The sequence below is a fragment of the Hippopotamus amphibius genome, chromosome 1, assembly GCF_030028045.1.
Source record: "Hippopotamus amphibius kiboko isolate mHipAmp2 chromosome 1, mHipAmp2.hap2, whole genome shotgun sequence".
Taxonomy (NCBI): Eukaryota; Metazoa; Chordata; class Mammalia; order Artiodactyla; family Hippopotamidae; genus Hippopotamus; species Hippopotamus amphibius.
In genome coordinates this window covers 202919402-202943766 of record NC_080186.1, presented here as the reverse complement: position 1 = coordinate 202943766, position 24365 = coordinate 202919402, and the positions used below count along the sequence as shown (strand labels likewise).

General features: G+C 36.9%; 1 pseudogene; it reads right to left on the bottom strand.

Moving 5' to 3' along the window:
- Nucleotides 1-20746: 20746 nt before the first annotated feature.
- On the bottom strand, nt 20747-23139 carry LOC130840954 (coiled-coil domain-containing protein 6-like; annotated as a pseudogene).
- Nucleotides 23140-24365: the final 1226 nt, after the last annotated feature.

Below are 24365 nucleotides of genomic sequence, written 5' to 3'. Positions count from 1 at the left end.
ACCCCTTCCCCTTTCAAACCCTATAACTCCATTGCAACAAATCAAGGTCTGCAAATTGGCCTTGGCCCCACAAATTTGTCACTCTCTATTACTGCCTTCCTGTCTTTAATTTACCAGCTTGGATTCCATAATTAATTATTACAATTACCTGGTATAAATACATTAAACTCTCCTGCCCCTTTTCTCCCTTTATCATGCTCATCTCACAGTGCTAGTTGACCCCCAGAAATCTCCCTTCCCCACTCCTGCTGCCTGCCACTGACCATAACTGAAGGAAAACCATACCAGGTTGACTGGTTATATTCATGACCTCAATCCTCAAATAGATGCTAAGAGCTACCCAGAGATTCTACTCTATTTTCCTTAATAAGTTCACTATCACATTGTCTATGGTGACTGTTTTTACATCTTCTTTTTTCCCATAACCTCCATGCGCCAATCTCACTTACTTCCTCGCTAATGACCTTGACTCAAACTTCACCAAAAAACCAAAGGCCTATCTTGCCTCAAACATGATCTCCTTCCCACGGAAATGAAAGGAAACCAGTGTCCTTCCACTTACACTTTGTATCCCATCCCCTATTTGCTCTTTCATTTTTCTCTTTCTCTTGGCATCATTATCTATCAACATCTACAATAGCTACATATATTCTATCTAATAAATATGCTCTAATATCTCCTGTGCTTAAAACTGTCCCCTCATTTCTCTGTTTCCCTTTTAGTAAATATTCTGCTTCCTCACTTCCTACTAACTACTCAGTCCCTACAGTCTTGCGTCTGTTTTTTCTGTCACTGTAAAACTGCCTTGTTAAAATAATGAGTAACCTCCATTATACCAAATCCAATGGATACTTCCACCTTCCCATTTTTCTTGATAGTTCAGACCTGTGGACTGTGCTCTGCTTGGCTTCTCTCTCCTCCATTGGCTTAGCTGTTTTCTCATTCTCTTGATTTTCCTTCTACTACACTGCTTTCTTCTGTTTCCTTTGCTTCCCTCTCTTTTCTACCTATCTCTACCTGGAACCTCTTTTGTTCTTCACCTCCACTCTCTCCTTAGATAATCTCAAGTGCCGGTAAATTTTAAGTGTCTCTTCTATGCTGATGACTATCTCTCCTGACTTCCAGTCTAATGGATCCAATAGCCTACTCAACTTTAATGCTTGGATGTCTAATAGTAAACTCTCCTGAAAGCAGGTCCCTTTCATACTCTTCACCCTATTAAAAAAAGGTATCAACTTACAACTCATTTGTTTTTAGGATAAACTCCCCAAAATATCTCTGATTCATCCCTTTCGTTCATCATCTTAATTCAGTCCACAGTCCAACAGTCCATCAGCAAATCCTGTTAATTTTACCTGCAAATCTCTCTCTCTCTATATATATATAGAGAGAGAGAGAGAGAGAGAGAATTTTAAATTTCTCTTAATACCATTGTCACCACTCTAATGTAAATAATCTTCTCTCATTTGGATACTATTTTAGACTCCTAAACTTATTTCCTTATTTATCTTCTTGCCTTTCCAATCGATTTTCCTTAAGAAAGTCAGAATAATCTTTAAAAAGATAAAACATTACATAATTTATCTGTAGTTTCCCACTTAAATTAGAGTGACATTTAAATTCTTATATTAGAACACTATATAAACTTCTACTATGGCTAAAATGTCCTGCAATATCTGGCCCTGCTTTCCTCTAACTTCATCTTGTATCATGCTTCCCCTTGTTCACTAAGCTCCGTGCAGGCTCTTTTCCTCTAATATGTGAAAGCATTTTATAGCATTAATCATTTGCTTTAATTCTGCCTAGAATGTCTTCCCATTCCTATTTTCAATGGCTGGCTACATTCTTCCAGGTTTCAGCTAAAAGGTAGTTTGCTCTGAGAGGCTTTATCTGACTATCCCATTGAATGCTTTATTGAGCACCCCCCCCCCCATCAGCAGCATAATCAATAACTTTAGCATGATATGCAGTACTGTTTTCTTGCAAAGATTTAACATATCCAATAATCATCGTGTTTAGTTTCACTTTCTCCATTTACCAGGATATAAGTTTATGAAATAGAACAATGATCACTGCTCAGCATTTAGTACAGTGCCTGATATAAATGGTGTGCCAGATGTATAAAGTTCTGACATTAAACCTGCACCCATAACCTTATTTTTATTTCACATAGCATTTTATTAAGATTATTATTTTTTAAATATCCAAACATGTCTTGCATCAATTCCTCTCACCTGAAGTATTAGTATGCAATAACTGATGGCACATGTTTAAAAACTTTACCCTTCTGGTTTGTTCTCCATAGCAGCCAGAGTGAAAATCATAGATATATTTTTACAAAATATGATTATATGTAACATCACTCCAGCAATATGCAATTTACACTAATGATGTATTTTGCTTTTTTTTATTTCTAACATCCTGCACAGTGCCTAATGTCTAAAAATGCTCAATAAATAATTCTTAAAGAATAAGAAGCATCATACACTCTGACTTAAAACCATCTTACAAAGCTATAGTAATTAAATCAGTATGGTATTGGCATAAAAACAGACATGTAAGTCAATGGAACATAATAGAGAGCTTAGAAATAAACCCACATATATGTGTCCAATTAATTTATGACAAAGAAGCCAAGACTATGCAATGAGAAAAGAACAGTCTCTTCAATAAACAGTCTTGGGAAAATTGTTCAGCCACATGCAAAAGACTGAAACTGGACCACTTTCATACACTATACACAAAAATTAACTCAAAGTGGAATAAAGACTTGAACATAGGACCTGAAATTATAAAACTCCTAGAATAAAACATAGGTGGGAAACTTCTTCACATAAGTCTTGGCAATGATTTTTCAAATGTGACACCAAAAGCAAAAAGTAACAAAAGCAAAAATAAACAAGTGGACTATATCAAACTAAAAAGCTTCTGTACAGCAAAGGAAACCATCAACAAAATGAAAAGGCAACCTAGGGAATGAGAGAAAATATTTGCAAATCATTTTATGATAAGGGGCTAATATCCAAAATATACAAAAAAACTCATACAACTCAATAGCAAAAACCAAAACCAAACAAAACAAAAAACCCCAACAATTTGATTACAAAATAGGTAGAAGATTGGAATAGACATTTTTCCAAAGAAGACACACAGATGTTCAACAGGTACATGGAAAGATGCTCAACATCATTAGTCATCAGGGAAATGCAAATCAAAACCACAATGAAGTATCACCTCACACTTGTCAGAATGGCTACTATCGAAAATATGAGAAATAACAAGTGTTGGCGAGGATGTGAAGAAAAGGGAACTCTTGTGCACTATTCTTAGTGGAAATGTAAATTGCTGCAACCATTTGGAAAATCGTATGAAGTTCCCTCAAAAAATTAGAACTAGAACTACCATATGATCCAGTAATTCCACTTCTGGGTATGTATCCATAGGAAACAAAATCACTATCTGAAGAAATATCTATACCTCCATATTCACTGCAGCATTATTTACAATAGCCAACACATGGAAATAACTAAGATGTCCATAGATGGATGAATGGATAAAGATGATGTGGTACATATATACAATGGAATATTATTCAGTAATGAAAAATAATGAAATCTTACCATTTGTGACAACATGAATAGACCTCAAGGGCCTTATGCTAAGCAAAATAAGTTAGACAGAGAAAGACAAATACAATATGATCTCTTTTATATGTGGAATGTGAAAAAAATTAAAAATAATAATAAATTTAAAAACTTAAGCTTGGGCTTCCTAAGTGGCACAGTGGTTAAGAATCCGCCTGCCAATGCAGGGGATACAGGTTCGATCCGTGCTCCAGGAAGATCCCACATGCCATGGAGTAACTAAGCCTGTGTGCCGCAACTATTGAGCCTGCACTTTAGAGCCCATGAGCCGCAACTATTGAGCCCATGTGCCACAACTACCAAAGCCCACACACCTAGAGCCCATGCTCTGCGATAAGAGAAGCCACAGCAATGAGAAGCCTGCCTACTACAACAAAGAGTAGCCCCTGCTCGCTGCAACTAGAGAAAGCCAAGTGCAGCAATGAAGACCCAACACAGCCAATGAATAAATAAATAAATAAATAAATGTATTTTTAAAAAACCAACAAAAAACAAACCAACAAAAAAACCCAAAGCAAACAAAACAAAAACCCCTTAAGCTCATAGAAACAGAGAAAAGATTAGTGGTTGAAAGAGGCAGGAGGTAGGGGACAGGGGAAATGGGTGAACTGTTTTTTGTTTCTTGTTTTTAGTTTAAATAAACTGAATAATAGATTTTAAAAAACCTAGCCCAGCAGGAATTTGGGAAAGGGTAGGGAAATAGTCTAAAACTAGACCAGAAATCAAGGGGATTGTGAATGGAGACTATACTAGTTTAGGGCAGGGCAAGACATGTCTCCAGGTCAATTCTCAAAGTACACTGGAGTGTAACTATTGATTAAAAGAAAAAAAAAAGGAAAACAAGAAAAGAAAATGTACTTTGTTAGTTTATTTTTGGCTTTTCCCCTTATTGTTAGTCAGTATTGACATGTAAATTTTTGATGGTGAGAGACATTTCACTAGTGTAGTGCAGTACACTATTATACAATAATGGGGAACATTCTGTATTAACTGCCAGATTCATGCCTGTCGCACCCTGAAAAAGCCAAAAGTACCCCCAATTATCTATCTATATCTATATATAAAATGAAAACATGAGTTATTATAAAGGAATTCCTCCCTTTTCAGAGATAATGTTATATAACCAGTCTTCCAGGTACATTTAACTTGTGGTTTTACTTATATAATTTTAGGTTAACCTTAACTATCCAGAAATGTGTGACATGGAAATTCTAACCAATTCCAATTTTGTCTTAAAGGTATGTCTTAGTACACTACAAGGAAGCTCTAGGCAGAACTACTACATAGCTGACATTTCCACAAGTCCATTTCAACATTCATTCTCACAGAGTACAAAAACAGGAATACATTCACATAACACACTAAAGAAATTTGCTACCCCACATAACTGCATCATAGAATTATCCATAGATTAAAAAAATGAGAGGGAACTTTTCCATGGTTTTTGCTAAAAGAAATTGCCTACTGTCTGTCAAAACTTTGCTCTATTACCTCCTAGAATATTTATATCATATTTCTTTGGAAAAGCAAGAATCAACCTTGTGCTCAAGGACCAAATGTGTTTTCCTTTTTCTTACCTACTTTCTTGTATCTTTTAATCTTAGAGTGAAAATATAATATTTTGTAAAGGGAATGTGCATAGTTACTGTATAATCAGTCACTACTTTGATCATATAAAAGTAAATTAACAAGTGGAATTATAATAAAAGATACAAGAGGGCAGCTTACCTAGGTGATGTATTATCCAAAGTCCGTTTTTTTTGTTTGTTTGTCTTGCCACAGGAAAAGTATCTATGAGAAAATATTTGAGCAAATTCCTTGACTGAAGAAGAAATTCACTATCTTCTTTATTCCTAAACATAGGTCTTTGAAGTCATCTAACATAAGCTAAAAAGTATCTAACTTAAGGGGTTGGTAAGATTTGTGTCCATGTAGAACAACTCAGTTACAAATCTACTTCCCTTTATATTTATTAGAAACACCGTATCTCATTTCAGAAGCAATCCAGGCATCATAAAAACCAGAGTCACAAGATGCCCTTACACAAAGATTTAGAAATCTGGTAACTTCTGATTTAAATGGTGCATTTAAGAGAAGGGAAACATTAATGACAGTTTAAATTCTTTCTTTAACCATGAATGTCCCTGGAATAAAACCAGTAATACTGCCAAGAAGCCACAGGTGTTTAGCACTGGACAGAGAAAAATATAATTTTGGATGGCACAGTGACAGTTCTTCTCTGCCTCCACTAGTGTGCTATAAGATTAAAGGTCGATAGCAGTATAACTACTATAACTACATAATGTTGGCCTCATTTTTCTTTCAGGTTTACAAAAAAAACTTTTTTGTTCTTGTACTTTTAGGGGCATGGGGAAAAAAAAGAACAAATATCACTAATGCTTTTGCCTGTTCTCTTCTCCCCACCTGGAATACTTTGTCCCAGGAAATCTCCACCTATAAAGATCATATTCAACTTCTAAAGGCTAACTCAAATTATACTTCCTTGATTACTCTTACCCAATTTTTCAGCTAAAACTGATCTCTTTCTGCCCTGAACATGAACAGTATCTTTGATTAAAAAAATTACTTGGGGATAATTGTAGATTTTCATACAGTTTTAAGAGATAACAAATGAATATCACGCACCCTACACTCAGTTCCCTCAGTGGTGATGTCTTGCCTAAATATAGCACAGTATCACAACCAGGAAGTAGGCACTGATACAATCCACCAACCCTATTCAGATCTCACCAGTTTCATATCCGCTCATTTGTGTTTGTGTGTACACTTGACTTTATTTAATTTCACCACATTTGTAAATTCCTATGAACACCAACACAGTCAAGATGCACAACAGTTCCATCACAAGGACCCCTTGTCTTACGTTTTATAACCAAAACCAAAAATTTCTCTTTCTACCTCCTCAGTCCCTGGCAACCACTAACCTGGTCTCCATCTCTATCATTTTGTCATTTCAAGAATGTTATATAGGACTTCCTAGGTTGCACGGTGGTTAAGAATCTTCCTGCCAATGCAGGGGACACAGGTTCGATCCTTGCTCCAGGAAGATCCCACATGCCATGGAGCAACTAAGCCTGTGAGCCACAACTATTGAGCCCATGTGCCACAACTACTGAAGCTCACACACCTAGAGCCTCTGCTTTGCAACAAAAGAATCCATTGCAATGAGGAGCCTGCACGCCACAATGAAGAGTAGCCCCCACTTGCCACAACTAGAGAAAGCCCACGTGCAGCAACAAAGACCCAACACAGCCAAAAACAAATAAATAAATTTAAATAAATAAATAACAAAAACAAACAAACAAAAGAATGTTATATAAATGAAATCATACAGTAGGTAACTATTTGGGATCAGCTTTCCTCATTCAGTGTAATTCCTTTGAAATCCATCCAGGTCATGTGTGTCAATAGTGGTTCTTTTTATAGCTGAGTAGTATTCCATGGTATGAATATGCCATCATTTGTTTACTCTTTCACATATTGAAGGATATTTGCGTTGTTTCCATTTTCGGGCTCTTACAAATAAAGCTGCTCTGAAAATTCATGTACAGGTTTTTGTGTAAACATACATTTTTATTTCTTTGGAATAAATGTCATAAACAAAAACATTTTAAAGTTAAGGAACTGGTACAGTGGTGGCGGCCCAGAGACGTGAGTGCCGAAACCTTGGCCTGCAGCCTACACGGAGCCCTCTCTCCACCAGAGGACCAGGGATACACACTCGTCAACACAGAGAGGAAGTTTAGAACAAATACATCCCCAAATCCTATTGGATTTTGAGAAGAATTACATTGAATGTGTAGATTGACATAGGAAGAATTGACATTTTTACAGGACTGGATTTTCCCCTGAAGAATGTGGACAGGGTCCTGGGAGGGCAGACTCTGAGACCCTAAGACAAATCAGTTTATCACTGTACTTCTCAGGAATAAGGCTGAGCACTTTATCCTGTACAGAGAAATTGAAACAGATGGAGTACTAACAAATTCAGAGTTAAGAGATTAAGGGCCCTCTGAAGCATCCCAAGATGCAGTGAAAAGAACTTCATTTAGAATTTGACTTCAGGAAGTATTAAAGTCTTGGAAGATTGTACTTTTATAAGAATTTATCCAGGGAGAGCGGAAAGATGGCGGCGAAGTAGAGGGACGTGGAATGCATCCCTCTCCACAGATGCATTGGGAACGCACCAAAAGACACAATAAATCCCACAGAGAACCAACGGAACACCATCAGACAACCTTGGACACCAGAAAGGACCGCGAGGATCCCGACATAACCGGTAGGGAGGCATCTACGACGGCTCAAAGACGGTGAGGTGGCTGAGCCGTGGCAGACGGGAAGGAGTGAGAAGCACACGGAGGGTCCGCACCGCAGCTCAGCCTTCCTGGACTGAGACGTCGATTCACAGCTGAACAGAGGGTCTGGGAGCGGGAGCGTGGGAACTGGAGAGCTCGTTCAGAGTGAGAAAAATTGTTGCCAGTAAGGTGACGGACTGAGAGGACAGGAGGGAAGAGGTCCACGGTGAGGAGTGCCTGCCCCTGAGAGCCGCCCAGCCATGATGGCAGCTGAATGCTGCGGGCTCAAGGGCAGGGGGGAGGAGCCACGGGCATAGCCTCTCTCTCTTTCTTTTGGCGCCTGCAGCGGGTAGTGGAGGGACCCCTGTGGGCCATCTAAGGCACTCAGGGATAACAGGGACCCTCAGGCCCTCAGGCAGGGCTAGCTTAAAACCCCTTGGAATGCCAGCAGCAGGGAGGCTGCTGAGAACAAAGAAGCCCAGAGAGAGGCCCAACTCTGAGACTTTCTGTTTCCACCTGAGCCACCAGCATCCCTCTGCAACAGGCACCTCCAAGCCCAACTGAAATGACAGAGTGCCACTGCTCACTCACTCCCAGGGGAAGGAGCCACTATTGTACCCTCTCCCTCCCCACACACCAACACTTACAGATGAACAATAAAGGAAGCTATGCTGGTCACAGAATAATACAAAAAACCCAAGGTGAGTAGAAGGACATTACAGCTGAGACTCTAAGGAAACAGAAATATTAGCATCAATTCTATTGAACTAGTCCATTCTGGGATCAGTTCCAGTTTTTTTTTTTTCTTTTCTTTATTAATTACGATCTTAGTCCTAAGGGATCTACAAGTTTTATAACATATTTTTTATTCTATTTTTTATTCTATTTTTACTTTTAGCCTTTTTATATACTTCTATTTCTAGCTAAGTTTTTGGTAGTACGGACTGTCTCTCCTACCTTCCTTTCATCTCTATCCTTTATACATTTCTATCCCCTTCTTTTTATTTACATATTTCCCAGCACACTATGATCTTTTGTTCCCCTGTCTTCCATCCTTTTTTAGTTTATTTTATCTTAACATACTTATAAGCAACACTATCAATCTGCTCAGATTCCTTGCTCTATTCTCCAGATGACACACCACCTTGGTATTTAATATTAGGTTTTTGTCTTTATCTTAATTCTTAGTACAATCATCTAATTTCACTCTGAGAATCTCCATTCTGTCTGGTGTTACTCTAGCTCTTTCTTATATTTGATCCTAGCTTTCAATATCTCCCTGGATTTGTGTTTGTAAGTATAAGGTGTTACTTGTTTGTTTGTTTGTTTTTGCTTTTGTTTCTGTTTTGTACTGTTTTAGTTTTGAATTTCTGTTGGGTTTCTCTTTGAATATCTGATAGCATACTGGGGTTCTTCTGTCAGGTCTTTCCAGAGCCTTATGTCCTAATGGATTCAGTAATTGTGTGTCTTATACATGTATGTGTTTCCTAGACTTAGTATTTGTTTGACCCAACACTTGGACATTAGTCTGGGGCTTGGACAGTCTTCTATAAACCCCTTTATCACCAGGACAAGCAACCCCAGAAGTTTGGACTACCATGAGGAAACAAAGAAACACCATGCGGACAAAGGAGCAGGAAAAAAAAAAAACCCACAAGACCAAATAAATGAGGAGGAAATAAGAAAAATGCCTGAAAAAGAATTCAGAGTAATGATAGTAAAAATGATACAAAATCTCGATAACAAAATAGAGAAAGTACAAGAAACAGTTCATAAGAACTCAGAAGAACTAAAGAACAAACAAACAGCAGTGGATAACAAAATAACTGAAATTAAAAATACTATAGATAGTATAACCAGCAGAATGACTGAGGCAGAAGGACGAATAAGTGAGTTGGCAGATAGAATGGGGGAAATAACTGCCACAGAGCAGGAAAAAGAGAAAAGAATATAAAGAATAGAAGACAATCTCAAAGACCTCAGTGATAACATTAAGTGTACCAATATTCAAATCATAGGCATCCCAGAAGAAGAAGAAAAAAAGAAACAGTCTGAGAAAATATTTGACGAGGTTATAGCGGAAAACTTCTCCAACATAGGAAAGGAAATAATTAACCAAATCCAAGAAGCACAGAGAGTCCCATACAGAATAAACCCAAGGAGAAATACTCCAAGGCACATATGAATCAAACTAACAACAATTAAACACAAAGAAAAAATATTAAAAGCAGCAAGATAAAAGCAACAAATAACATATAAGGGAAAACCCATAAGGATAACAGCTGACCTTTCTACAGAAACTCTGCAGGCCAGAAAGGAATGGCAGGATATACCGAAAGTCCTGAAAGAGAGAAACCTACAGCCAAGAATCCTCTACCCAGCAAGAATCTCATTCAGATTTGAGGGAGAAATCAAAAGCTTTCCAGACAAGCAAAAGTTAAGAGAATTCAGCACCACCAAACCAGCCTTACAACAAGTGCTAAAGGAACTTCTCTAAGTAGGAAACACAAGAAAAGGAAAACACCTACAAATACAAACCCAAAACAATTAAGAAAATGGTAATTGGAACACACATGTCAATAATCACCTTAAATGTAAATGGATTAAATGCTGCAACCAAAAGACATAGACTGAGAGAGGGACATATCATGTTCCTGGGTTGGAAAAATCAACATAGTGAAAATGACTGTACTACCCAAAGCAATTTACAGATTCAATGCAATCCTGATCAAATTACCAATGGCATTTTTCATAGAACTAGAGCAAGAAATCTTACAATTTGTATGGAAACGCAAAAGACCCCACATAACCAAAGCAATCTTGAGAAGGGAAAATGGAGTTGGTGGAATCAGGCTTCCTGACTTCAAACTATACTACAAGGCCATAGTGATCAAGGCAGTATGGTACTGGCACAAAAACAGAAAGGAAGATCAATGGAATAGAATAGAGAACTCAGAGGTAAGCACAAACACATATGGGCACCTTATCTTTGACAAAGGAGGCAAGAATATACAATGGAAAAAAGACAGCCTCTTCAATAAGTGGTGCTGGGAAAATTGGACAGCTACATGTAAAAGAATGAAATTAGAACACTTCCTAACACCATACACAAAAATAAACTCCAAATGGATTAAAGACCTACATGTAAGGCCAGACACTATAAAATTCCTAGAGGAAAATATAGGCAGAACACTCTATGACATCCATCAAAGCAAGGTCCTTTTTGACCCACCTCCTAGAATCATGGAAATAAAATCAAGAATAAACAATGGGACCTAATGAAACTTAAAAGCTTTTGCACAGTGAAAGAAACCATATACAAGACAAGAAGGCAACCCTCAGAATGGGAAAAAATAGTTGCCAACGAAACAATGGACAAAGGATTAATCTCCAAAATATACAAACAGCTCATGCAGCTTAATACCAAAAAAGCAAATAACCCAATCCACAAATGGGCGGAAGACCTAAAAGGACATTTCTCCAAAGAAGACATACAGATGGCCAACAAACACATGAAAAGATGTTCAACATCACTAATCATCAGAGAAATGCAAGTCAAAGCCACAATGAGGTATCACCTCACACCAGTCAGAATGGCCATCATCACAAAATCTGGAAACCACAAATGTTGGAGAGGGTGTGGAGAAAAGGGAACTCTCCTGCACTGTTGGTGGGACTGTGGAAACACTATGGAAAACAATTTGGAGGTTCCTTCAAAAACTACAAATAGAACTACCATATGATCCAGTAATCCCACTACTGGGCATATACCCAGAGAAAACCATAATCCCAAAAGAAACATGTACCATAATGTTTATTGCAGCACTATTTACAATAGCCAGAACATGGAAGCAACCTAAATGCCCATCAACAAATAAATGGATAAAGAAGATGTGGCATATATATACAATGGAATATTACTCAGTTATAAAAAGAAATGAGATGGAGCTATATGTAATGAGGTGGATAGACCTAGAGTCTGTCATACAGAGTGAAGTAAGTCAGAAAGAGAAAGACATATATTGTATGCTAACTCATATATACGGAATGTAAAAATGGTACTGATGAACTCAGTGACAAGACAAGAATAAGGACACAGATGCAGAGAATGGACTGGAGATCTCGAGGTTTGGGGGGGCAGGGGTTGAAGGGGAAGCTGAGATGAAGTGAGAGAGTAGCACAGACATATATATACTACCAACTGTAAAATAGATAGCCAGTGGGAAGTTGCTGTATAACAAAGGGAGTTTAGCTCGATGATGGATGATGCCTAGGAGGACTGGGATGGGGAGGGTGGGGGGGAGTTGAGGGAGGGAGGGGATATGGGGATACGTGTATAAATACAGAAGATTGACCTTGGTGTACCTCAAAAACTGGTACAATAGTGTGAAGCAATTATAATCCAATTAAAAAAATTAAGTTAAGGAACTAATAAAAGATTATTAAATGCTTTTGGAAATGGAAACTGAAGTCTCTAAGGAACTGAGTAGCTATGAGAAATACGTTTTGTAGTGTTTTTTCTTAAGTAAAAAAGTATGTTCTTTAATTCTGAAACTTTTCTGTTCTTTATTTTTTCTGAGTGATGTAGAAAATTTAACCTTTTATTATAAAAGATTGCCAAGACAAAGCTAACTGCACCAATGATCATTAGTCTAGTATTTGATAATAAAATATGCTCTCAACATTTGGACATCAAGTAAATTAAGTTGACACCTGACTAGGACACCAAAGCCTTGAATAATTTTTTTTTTCTTTCTCTCCCTCTCTCTTTCTTTCTCTCTCATAAAATCAGTCTTATGGTTCTTCTTGCTGAAATTCATAATTTGTTTTGGTATTCATCATAATTGAGTTTATTTTATATGGCATACAGTATAGAAGCTGTTCAACAACTACTTCATAATGAACATTTGAGCTGGTCAACTTTAGTTCTATTTAGAGAGACAATATTGTGATCATGGCTATTTGTTGAACACAATCAAAAATGGAGAAATTCAGTTAATCTAATTATTCGCTATCCATTCTAAAGAACACAGTATTTTCTTTGACCTTTTTATTGAACAACTGAATTGTCTATTAGTTGCAAATAACAGGAGAGTTAATGCTGATCTTGACATTTTTTGAGATGCTTGTCAGCCCAGGCTAGATCCTTTATGCAACAGTTTTTTTTCCTGAGAATTGTCTGAGGCAATTTTCTTAATGAGACACTATCTTTGCTTCCTAATTTACTGAAAAGAAAGAGCCACTCAATGTATGTCCCTTTATCTCACTACACTTTTATTTTGATTCTTATTTTCTATGACATTTTAACCAGTAAGAAAAAGTTACATATTTTTTCTTCCAATTTTGGAAGGTAATCCATGCCTTAGATTCCATACCTGCATTATTTTTTGCTCTCCTTCTTCATTCAATTTCTCTTTTTCTACCTTAAAATATACAAAAACCTCATTATACAAAATTATTTTATTTTGTATTTTTAGTCTTCATCTCCCTTTTAATTATCAAATTTCTCACATATGTGGTCCACAGCCTCAAGTTTCATTTTCTTTCCATTTAATTTTTGTTTTTATCTCTCTGAAATGCATTTTTCATTCTCATCACTCAGGCTAAAATGATGATCCCATATTTGACAACCACAGTCTCCTTATTCCAAAATCATCATCAACATCATTACCATCACCATCAACATCTTTATCCTCACACTGCCTGACACCACTGTCAACACTGGTTACTGATTCCATCTGAAAAAATTTTCCCCTCAGTGGTGTCTAGAAAAGTTTGTTGTTTTACTTCTAAGACATATTAAAGTTGTACTGTTTCTTTTCCATCTCCATGAATACCTCTAAACTTCTTTCTCAACATATGTTTTAAAATATAAATGAGGTAGTCTAATTAAGATGCCACTCAAAGGAAAGTTAGGTTTGTGTTCTGTGATCATGGAATAAGGGCCTTATAAAAAAACAAAGCACCAAAGGGGACAGCAAGGCCACATTCATTAAAATACATTATATTTCATTGAATTGCTAGAATATACCCTGAATGAAAGCACCAAGTAAGACTTTTTTTCTAGCATTAGAAAAAAGAAGAATCGGAGAACGGAAAAATTAAGGTAGATGAGTCTGTTACGCCTCATCTCTTCTAGAAAGACAAAAGTTAACTGCATATATACCAGTCTTAAAAGCTTTCCAAGTACTTCATTCTGAATATTTGATATAGATTTATCTTGACCTAAACCCTATTTAAATACAGATTGGAAGGGAGTGTTTTGATAGTCTTCTGGGTCACAGTACCTTCTTTTGCAGCGTTACCTCGAGAACACTTAAGAAACTAAATTCAGTCGTCAGAAATATACTCTACACAAAGCAAACAACCAAAAAATTCAAGGAAACCAAAAAAAAAAAAAAATCAAAACAAAACCTTGTTTTTCATCCCAAAGAATGAACCAAAGCCATTTCCATTATTTTGAAAACTAAAGCCATCAAAATGAGATATTATCCTGTGTAAAAGGAGAAAAACACAACCTTGGATATATATGATGTTCACTTTCATTTCATAGAGTTAATATAAATCTTTGCAGCTGTTATCCTGAAGAAATGAAATTAAAACGATGAATATAAACTACTGAAGCTCCTCATATAACAGTGACCCCTTTTGGCCTTGCATTTCTCTCCCTACCCCCCACCTTACTTTTACATATCCCCGAACATAATAAGCCTGCCACCACTAATGTTATAAAGTAGTAATTGTTCCTAATTGGTAGGGAGGCGACAGACCATTCCGGTAATGTTGTGAAACTGTAAGAAAGGAGGAGTGAGAACATTCACAGGCCCAGCAGTAATTATCCACTAATTTGGCCTGTTTGTGTGGGGACAGCTCATTATAGCCCTTAAGAAACCTCAGAATAAAGAGGGAAAGTAGGTAGGAGGCAAGGTTAAATAATTAGTGTTCAGCAGGTTTTCTTTAAAGATTCAAAGAATAGGATTAAAGGCGGGAAATGTGACCAGAGTGACAATTAAGAAATGGTAGAACATTCTAAACTGAGTTTTATGTTTTTGTGGGAGTAGGGGTATTTAAGAATCCTATAATATGGCATAAAAAATGACATGTCACTTTTATTACACACTTTCCATCATGACCCTGATCATCCCTTTACATTTTATGGTGCCAATCTCATGCTTAACAAGAGATTTATTCTCATGCGTTCTAAAAAATGATTCTCACAGTTTTCATAAAATGATGTACAAGAAAGTTTTCATACCGTTTTATCTTTAACATTTGTAGATTTGTTTTGGGGGCTGAAAACATATTTTTGTTTGCACACGTGCATGTAGCATGCAGACTTTGCAAAGAAATTGTTATCCAACTACAACTTCGTTAGTAAACCAGAATTCCCAAATTTCTCACCTATAAATATCTAATACCTCTATTTCAAGAGTAAAGTATGCTTACTCTTGGTTGTATATGTATATACACATATACTTGATAAATAATTGATCTGTATATAAGTGTTTTAAAGATTTTCTAAGGGCATCATTTTTAATACTCTCCTTAAAAAAAGCAATATTTTTCCAGTCAACTTATGTGATTGCAATTAAAGCTTTTCGTCCACTTAATAGAAATAAGATGCAACGGATGAATGATTTTAAGTTAAATGATCTCTATAAGATGATTCATCCAGAATATATCTATGTATGTCTTAAATATATTCATATTGAAGGACTTTGGAAAAAGTACTAGAATGCTATATATTCCATCCCTTTGCTAAGTCGTAAGAATATAGCTAAATATAATATAAAAGTAGAAGCATGCTACTGATCCAACAAATTTAAGCTAGAATATGATATTAATGTAATGAAGAATATATATTTTATCTCTGTATGCATTTGATAATTTTGCCATATTGTAATTCAAAATGCACTTCCCTGAACCAAGCATTAGGTTGGAAATGTATTCTGCTTTAATAAGGGGAATCGCAGGGTTCCACTATGAGTAAATTAGTAAAAATTACCACCAGCATTTGAAAACAATTCAAAACATAAGCCATGATTCCTATCTACTAACTATTAAGCATTGTCTTTATCAATAAAATAACTGCAGTGTATGAATGACTGCATTTGTTATTGTTATTTTTCTTCTCTTTTAAACATTTATCTGTATCTTTCAATGAATGGCATGTTAACTAGTTAGCAACTCCTGAAGCTCATGTCATATGAAACTTTAAAAAAAAAAAACTTATTTCTATACTGGCTTTGCAAACTCTTTTTTTTTTTTTTTCGTATTCCATTAGACTAGTGGTTTTCCATATTCTTTTCCTTAAGATCACTTTGAAGACTAGCAATAACTCCATGCCATTTTTTTCAATTTGTACTTTTAACTCTCCTTAAATATCCTCTCTACAAAATATTTTTAAAAATTTTAACCTAATTTCCCATCAGGAAAATTAAGAAGAAATGTTTCCATTTTTTCATACTATAATAAGTTTTTAGTAAGGATTTTAGGTATTATGGATATTGAAGAAAAAATTTTTTAATTCCAGCTTTTTCTCTCTAGCATATGAAAAAAAAACTGTGATAAGAAAGTAGAGGAGCCAGAGGTATTTCATTTACCATTTGCCTAAGAACTACTTACTGCTATTGAACTCCAGTTTCTATGGATACAATAGATTGTAGATGCTCAATCTGCAGTCTGAGCAACAACATCTTAGAGAATTAATATTTGGACATATTCTTAGGTTCTTATGTTTGATAGTAATATTTTCTCTAAAATTAAATGAGCACTCAGATTTTTTATGATGTTTTATCTGACCCATTAGAATTGTCACTTTTATTGACCGTAAAGTCCTTATCTTTACTGTAATACTTCTTCTAAATGTGATCAATGTAGTTTTTTCTTTTGTACTTCTAAACTGGTATATTATAGATGATTACTATAGAACATGCTAATTCTCATCAATTATTCTGTGCATTCCCTTACATTTCTCATCCTCCCTTGTAGTTATCATGGGATCATGTGCCTAGTTCTGGCTACTGGGCTAAAAGTGAAAGTTTTAAGTAGACTTCCAAAGAAGTTAAGAGAGAGGGTATATAATACACTCTCTACCATCCCCTAATTCGAAGACATTGGAAAATACATGGAGATATGGCAGCAACACAATATAGAGCAAAGTAGAGCAACCTAATTCCCCATCAGGAAAATTAAAAAGGAATGTTTCCACTTTTTCAACCTATAATACATTTTCTAGTAAAAATTTTAGGTATCATAGACATTGAGGAAAATAAAAACTTCTACTAGTATAACTAAAAATTCAAAAAAAGAAAAAGATATCTGAAAACCACTGAGGCAACCAGTACTAGAGGTCCTTTAATTCAGAGAGAAGGAACCAGAGATGAAGAGCTGACCTTGTGATAATAGATTTTCCCTTGGAATATTTGCTTTATATTTTGAAATTTATTATTATTATTATTATTATTGTTATTTTGGGTGATGGCCAAGAGACAAATAATCAATCCAGGTGACTAAAACAAAGAGGCAGAAAAACTGGTGGACCTTTTTGCAATCTCAAGAGGCTGGAAAGACAAAATTGTAGTTTGGGGCTGTTTAGGCAAAAAATGATTTGAAGAGTTAATATTCTGGAGAGAAAAAGACATGTAGGTTTTAAGGGGCAGTAAGATTAATAACTAGATGACTTCTTAACAGAAGTGATGGATGACAGAAGCCAAAGGAATGCCACATTTAAAGTACTAAGAGAAAATAGCTGCCAAGCTAGAATTTTACACCCAGTTACACCATCTTTTACACATGAAAGCAAAGACGTTAAACAAAAACTGAAAGAATCTGTCACCAGAAAACCAAACTAAAAGAGATGCTAAGTGGACAACTCCAAGCAGAAGGAAAATGATCCTGAACAAAAATATGGAATGCAGAAAGGGCTAAAAAGCAATGTAGAAAAGTAGAGAGTCAATATACAAGTAAATATACATGAATATTGACTTACAAAATAATAAATTTAACATTACATTGGGTCAAAACTATATGCAGAATTAAATTCATGACAATACACAAACATCAAAGCGGTGAGAAGTAAAATTAATGTGTTCTGATTTCATTATATTTTCATACATAGTATAGGTACTAATTTACAGTAGACAATAATGAATCATTAATGCATGTTTTAATCTGTGGTGAAAATAATGTATAAATAAGAAGCTAGTGAAGGATAAAATTATAAAAATTATTTCATTCAGAATAAGACAAAATGGGGACTTCTCAGGTGGTCCAGAGGTTAGGATTTGGTGCTTTCACTGCCAGGGCCTGGGTTGTATCCTTGATCAGGGAACTAAAATCCCACAAGTCATGCCATGAGGCCAAAATCATCATCATCATCATCATCAGAATAAGACAGAATGGAAAGAAAGTATAAATAGCTTGACAAATGGAAAATAAATACAAGCATACCTCAGAGGCTGGGATCCAGACCACCACAATAAAGTGTGCAATAAAGTGAGTCACAAATGTTTTAGTTTCCCAGTGCATATGAAAGCATGTTTTCACATGATACTGTAGTCTATTAAGTGTACAGTAGCATTATGTCTAAAAAAATGTACATACCTTGATTAAAAAAATACTTTATTGTTAAAATATGCTAAGCACAATCTGAGCCTTCAGCAAGTCAGTCTTTTTGCTGGTGGAGGGTCTTGCCTTGATATTGATGGGTGACAGCTGCTGAAGGCTGGGGTAGCTATGGCAAATTCTTAAAGTAATACAATAAAGTTTGCTTCATTGATTGACCTTTTCTTCATGAAGGATTTTTTTTTCTTAATTAGATTTATTCCTAGGTGTTTTTTTCTTTCTGATGTGATTATAAACGGAATTGTTTTCTTAATTTCTCTTTCTGATAGTTCATTGTAAGTGTATAGAAATGCAAGTGGTTTTTGTATATTAATTTTGTATCCTGCAACTTTATCAAATTTATTGATAAGCTCTTGTAGTGAGAGGCACCTTGAGAATTTTATGTATAGTATTATGTTACCTGAATATAGTGACAGTTTTACTTTTTCCTTTCCAATTTTGATTCCTTTTATTTCTTTTTCTTTTCTGATTGCTGTGGTCAGGACTTCCAAGACTGTATTGAATAAAAGTGGCTTTTGTCTTTTAACCTTCCTACTAACTTTATATTTGGTTCATTTACTACCTTTACTGTATATTTGTATTTACCAATTAGCTTTTTCCTCTCATAATTTTCATGTTTCTAGTTGTGGCTTTTTTTTTTTTCACATAGAGAAGTCCCTTTAACATTTCTTATACAACTGCTTTGGTGGTGCTGAGCTCTTTTAGCTTTGCTTATCTGTAAAATTTTGATCTCTACATCAAATCTGAATGAGAGCCTTTCTGGGTACAATATTCTTGGTAGTAGGTTTTTTCCTTTAATCACTTTAAATACATCATGCCACTCCCTTATAGCTTGCAGAGTTGCTGCTGAAGTCAGCTGATAGCCTTGTGGGAGTTTGCTTTTATGTAACTCGTGGCTTTTCCCTTACTGCTTTTAATATTCTAAGTTTTGCCATTTTAATTATAATGTGTCTTGGGGTGATCCTCTTTGGGTTGAGCCTGTTTGGGACTCCCTGTACATCCTGTACCTGGATGTTTGTTTCCTTTCCCAGGTTACAGGATTTTTCAGCTATTATGTCTTCAAATATGTTCTCTGCTCCTTTCTCTCTCTCTTCTCCCTCTGAGCTTGCTATAATGCAAATGGTGGTATGCCTGATGTTGTCTCAGTGGTCTCTTCAACTATCTTTGTTTCTTTTTCCTTTTTTTTCCTTTTTCTGTCTAGGTTCAGTGATTTCCACTACTCTGTCTTCCAGCTCACTGAGGAGTTCCTCTGTATCATGTAATTTACTGTTGATTCCTTTTAGTGTATTTTTTATTTCAGTTATTGCATTCTTAACCTCTGCTTTTCCTTTATATCTTCTCTTTTTTTTTTCCACTTTAAAGTGAAACTGAATGATTTATGTGTGCTAAATGAATGGAAATAACACATTCAGCATATACTTCTTTGTACACTGCACTTGCTTTTACCGGGCAAAATAAGCAGTCCTCACTGATACTGTGTTACTTTCCTCTACACCTCTTTCCTGCCAAGCAATAAAGTATTTTGTGGCCATTATGCCAAGACATTTCCATAATGTTCATTTCAAATAGTATTTTCTAATAGTATTTTGCACCTTTAAAATATTTGTTCAAATATTTGTCCTCTATTTTAGGGGAACACAGTAAAGAATGAAAAGGAAAAATAGCTGTTTTTGTTTAAATCACATTGCCTTCTGTAGCAGAAATCACATGGCACGTAATCAGCCATCGCAACTACTGGTGGGTAGGACAACAGTTATTGACTCATGTGAAAGGGGGGCCAGTTTGGGTAGGTTAACATCAAGGATAAAGAAAGAATCACACCTGAATATACAATTACAACCCATTTCATGTATGTGAAAAGGTACAGCCACATGATCCAATACTTTAGGCAATTTGATTTACAAGAGACACGAATGTTGGGATATACTGAAAATAACTCATACAGTAGAAAGCTCTATTAAACACTGTCTTGGGCACTTATCCATCTAACTTCCCATTCTATACTGACAGCTAGATTTTCAAAGGTCTGAATTTCGGTGCTGAATTATTGGTATGCTTGGTAAACACCACTATAATGCGGGGTAGGTAATAACAGCTCAGTAATTTTCTGCAAATTCATGGAAAAAAAATATAAAAAGGTATCCCTTTTTATTTTACAACCTAAAAGCCAGGAAAATGACACTCTGGGGCCAAGTGAAAATTGCACACCAATGCTGAACTACCAAATAGTCGAATAGCGGATGTCCCAGCCAGGGAAAGGACTCACATGTAGATTCAAATAAAACACCAATGGAAAAAGTGGTTCATTTAGTGTTGTAGACCCATAACACTGGCTGCATTTCTGACACACATTTACAACACAATGAATAGTGAAGCCTAGATAATCTCAGTGCAAATAAGTCAGATCCAAATATGCCAGGAAAGGAAGCCTTTAGCATGGAGTCGATGGCTTTACTGTATCAGAATGAATCCCAGTGTGAGGTTAGGACTAAGCACATGCATTAAGGCTGGAAGGAGGGGGTGAACCTAATTTTGTGAGGGGGCGGGTTGGAGGTGACTGCCTGCGAAGTGGCTGCTAAGGGGACCGTAGGCTGCATGGGAGGTGGAGATGGCAGTGGCTAGATGCGGGTCTGTGTGTTGGGAGACAGAGGCAGCGTGAGCCGTTTGAATTTGTCAGGATTGTTGCTTCTCCGCAGTGAAGGCCCTGTGATACTGTGGGATGCTCCCATATGCTGCACATAAAGACCTGGGGAGTTATAAGAAGACATTCCAGCTCTAGTAAGCAAAGTCGGTGGTATGAAACCAACTGTGTGACTTACATATGAGAGACGATGATATTGGCCGGCTTGAACTGGTAGGTGTGTAAGGGATCAGACCGGACAATGTGAGGTCTTAATCCTTATGCAGACATCTCATTAAAATACCTTTCATCATCCATCTCTAAGCTGGACTCACTCTCAGAGAGCTATTGGCAGAGGGCCTCTCTTCTCTGCATCTCCCTCTGCAGCCTCAGGTTCTCTTCCCTCCTGTGACGTTCCTCCTCCAGATACTGCACCATTATCACAGAATGCTGTAACTGGGCAACTCTCAGTTGCTTCTTTAGCCTCTCTATTTTATTCTTTAAAAACCTGATGTGTCGCATCATGTTTTCTAGAGGGTCTATCTCCATGAAGATGTCTCTAGGCAATGGGAAAGCAGACACCCGGTTGCCTAATTTCTCCTGCAAGATTCGCTTTTCAGCTTCAAGTTTATCCATCCTTTTCCAGAGACAGTTCACTAGTGCTTCTTGTTCTTATCCCAAAGTATTTTCAAGGTCAGTTTTCTCTCATCTCAACTATTCTGATGTAAGCTTCTTAGAAATGGTATCATTTTCCAGTTTTTTAATTTTCTTTATCAGTTTGTTGACCTGGAATTCCTGCCCCTGCTTGGAATGCTGTTCTAGTTTGGTTTTCTCATGAGGCAACTGCATCAATTTTCTGGAGACCCCATTAGCGAGGAACTCTTTTTCCTTCTCGTAATTTACAGCAAGGTTTTCTTTCTTCTTCTGCAAAGACTGGATTCTCTTGAATAAAGTGTTACTGATGAATTCTTTCTGCTCAGCCTGGGCTTGGATAGTCATGCTGCCTGTGCACAAGCCAAGGTTCTCCTCCTGCAGTACCTTGCACTTGACTTTGTAGGTCTCCAGCTTGATCTTGAGCACCTTGTTCTCCTGCTGTAGCAAGGCCAGGCAGTTAATGAGCTCCTCCAGGCTGAACAGGGAGATGACAATGCCCGCCCCCCGCCCCCCCACTTCCCACCACCACTGCCTCCCCTGCCACCTCCACCCAAGGTCAATAGCTATATCTTCTAACTCTTTTTTAATCTTCTCACTGGTTCATCCATTCTTCTCCTGAATTCTTTGATTATCTTCATGATTATTACCTTAAACTCCTTATTGGGTAGATTGCCTATCCTTATTTCACTTAATTCTTCTTTTGGGGTTTTATCTTATTCCTTCATTTCCATGTTCCTCTGTCCTCTCATTTTACCTAATTTGCTATTTTCATTTCTATGTATTTTGTAGGCAGGTTATGTTTCCTCATCTTGAAGAAATGGTCTTTTGTAGCAGATGTCTTATGCATCCCAGCCCTGTGCTAGCGTCTGCTCATCTGAGCTATATGCCCTATCTGGCTGCAGGGCCCTGGGTTCCAGAATTGGTGTTTTGGTCTGTTTATGGGTGGAACCAGGACCCAGGATTTCCTGGGGCTGGTGCCTACCCACTGGTGGGTAAGCCTGGTCTCAGGGTTAATTCTACTATTTCCACCATATCTGCAGTTACTTCCTCCACTGAAGTCTTGAACCCCTCAAAGTCATCCATGAGGGTTAGAATCAACTTCTTTCCAATCCCTGTATCCCTGTTAATGTTGATATTTTGACCTCTTCCCATGTTCTTTCTTTTTTTATTTTTAATAAATTTATTTGTGGGCTGCGTTGGGTCTTCATTGCTGAGCGTAGGCTTTCTCTAGTTGCAGCGAGCGGGGGATACTCTTCATTGTGGTGCACAGGCTCCTCATTGCAGTGGCTTCTCTTGTTGCAGAGCATGAGCTCCAGTAGTTGTGGCACACAGACTTTAGAGCGCAGGCTCAGTAGTTGTGGCTCACAGGCTTATTTGCTCCACGGCATGTGGGATCTTCCTGGAGCAGGCACTGAACCTGTATCCCCTGCACTGGCAGGTGGATTCTTAACCACTGTGCCACCAGGGAGGTCCCATGAATGTTCTTAATGGCACCTAAAATGGTGAATCGTTTCCAGATGGTTTTCAATGTACTTTGCTCGGGTCCATCTGAGGAATCACTATCTATGGTAGCTATAGCTAACTTATGAAATGTATTTCTTAAATAATATGACTTGGAAGTCAAAATTACTATTTAATTCATGGACTGCAGAATAGATATTATGTTATCAGGCATGAAAACAATGTGAATTTTGTTGTACAGCCATCAGAGCTCTTGGGGGACTAGGTGCATTGTCAGTGAGTAGTAATATTTTGAAGGGAATCTTTTTCTCTGAGCCTTAGGTCTCAACATTGAGCTTAAAATACTCAGTAAACCATGTTGTAAATAGATGTGCTGTCATTCAGGCTTTGTTGTGCCATGTAGAGAGCACAGGTAGAGTAGATTTAGCATAATTCCTAAGGGTCCTAGAATTTTCATATGGGAAATGAGCCTAATGGTACATTGGCTTCAACTTAAAGTCACCAGCTACATTAACTCCTAAGAAGAGTCAACCAGTCTTTTGAAGCTTTGAAGCCAGGCACTGACTTCTCCTTTCTAGCTATGAAAGTCTTAGCTGGCATATTCTTCCAATAGAAGGCTATTTCCTCTACACAGAAAATCTGTTGTTGAGTATAACCACCTTCATTAATTATCTTAGCTAGATTTTCTGGATAACTTGTTGCAGCTCCCACATCAGCATTTGCTGCTTCACCTTGCACTTTTATGAAAAGAGCTTCTTCCCTTCAATCTCATGAACCAACCTATGCTATCTTCAGATTTTCTTCTGTAGCTTCCTCACCTCTTGCAAGCTTCACATAATTGAAGAGAGTTAGAGGCTTGCTCTAAATTAGGCTTTGGCCTAATCCTAAGGGATTGTTGTGGTTAGTTGATCTCTCCTGACCACTGCAGCTTTCTCTACATCAGCAATAAGGCTGTTTCACTTTCTTATCATTTGTGTGTTCACTGGAATAGGACTTTTAACTTCCTTCGAGAACTTTTCCTTTGCATTTGCAACTTGGCTAACT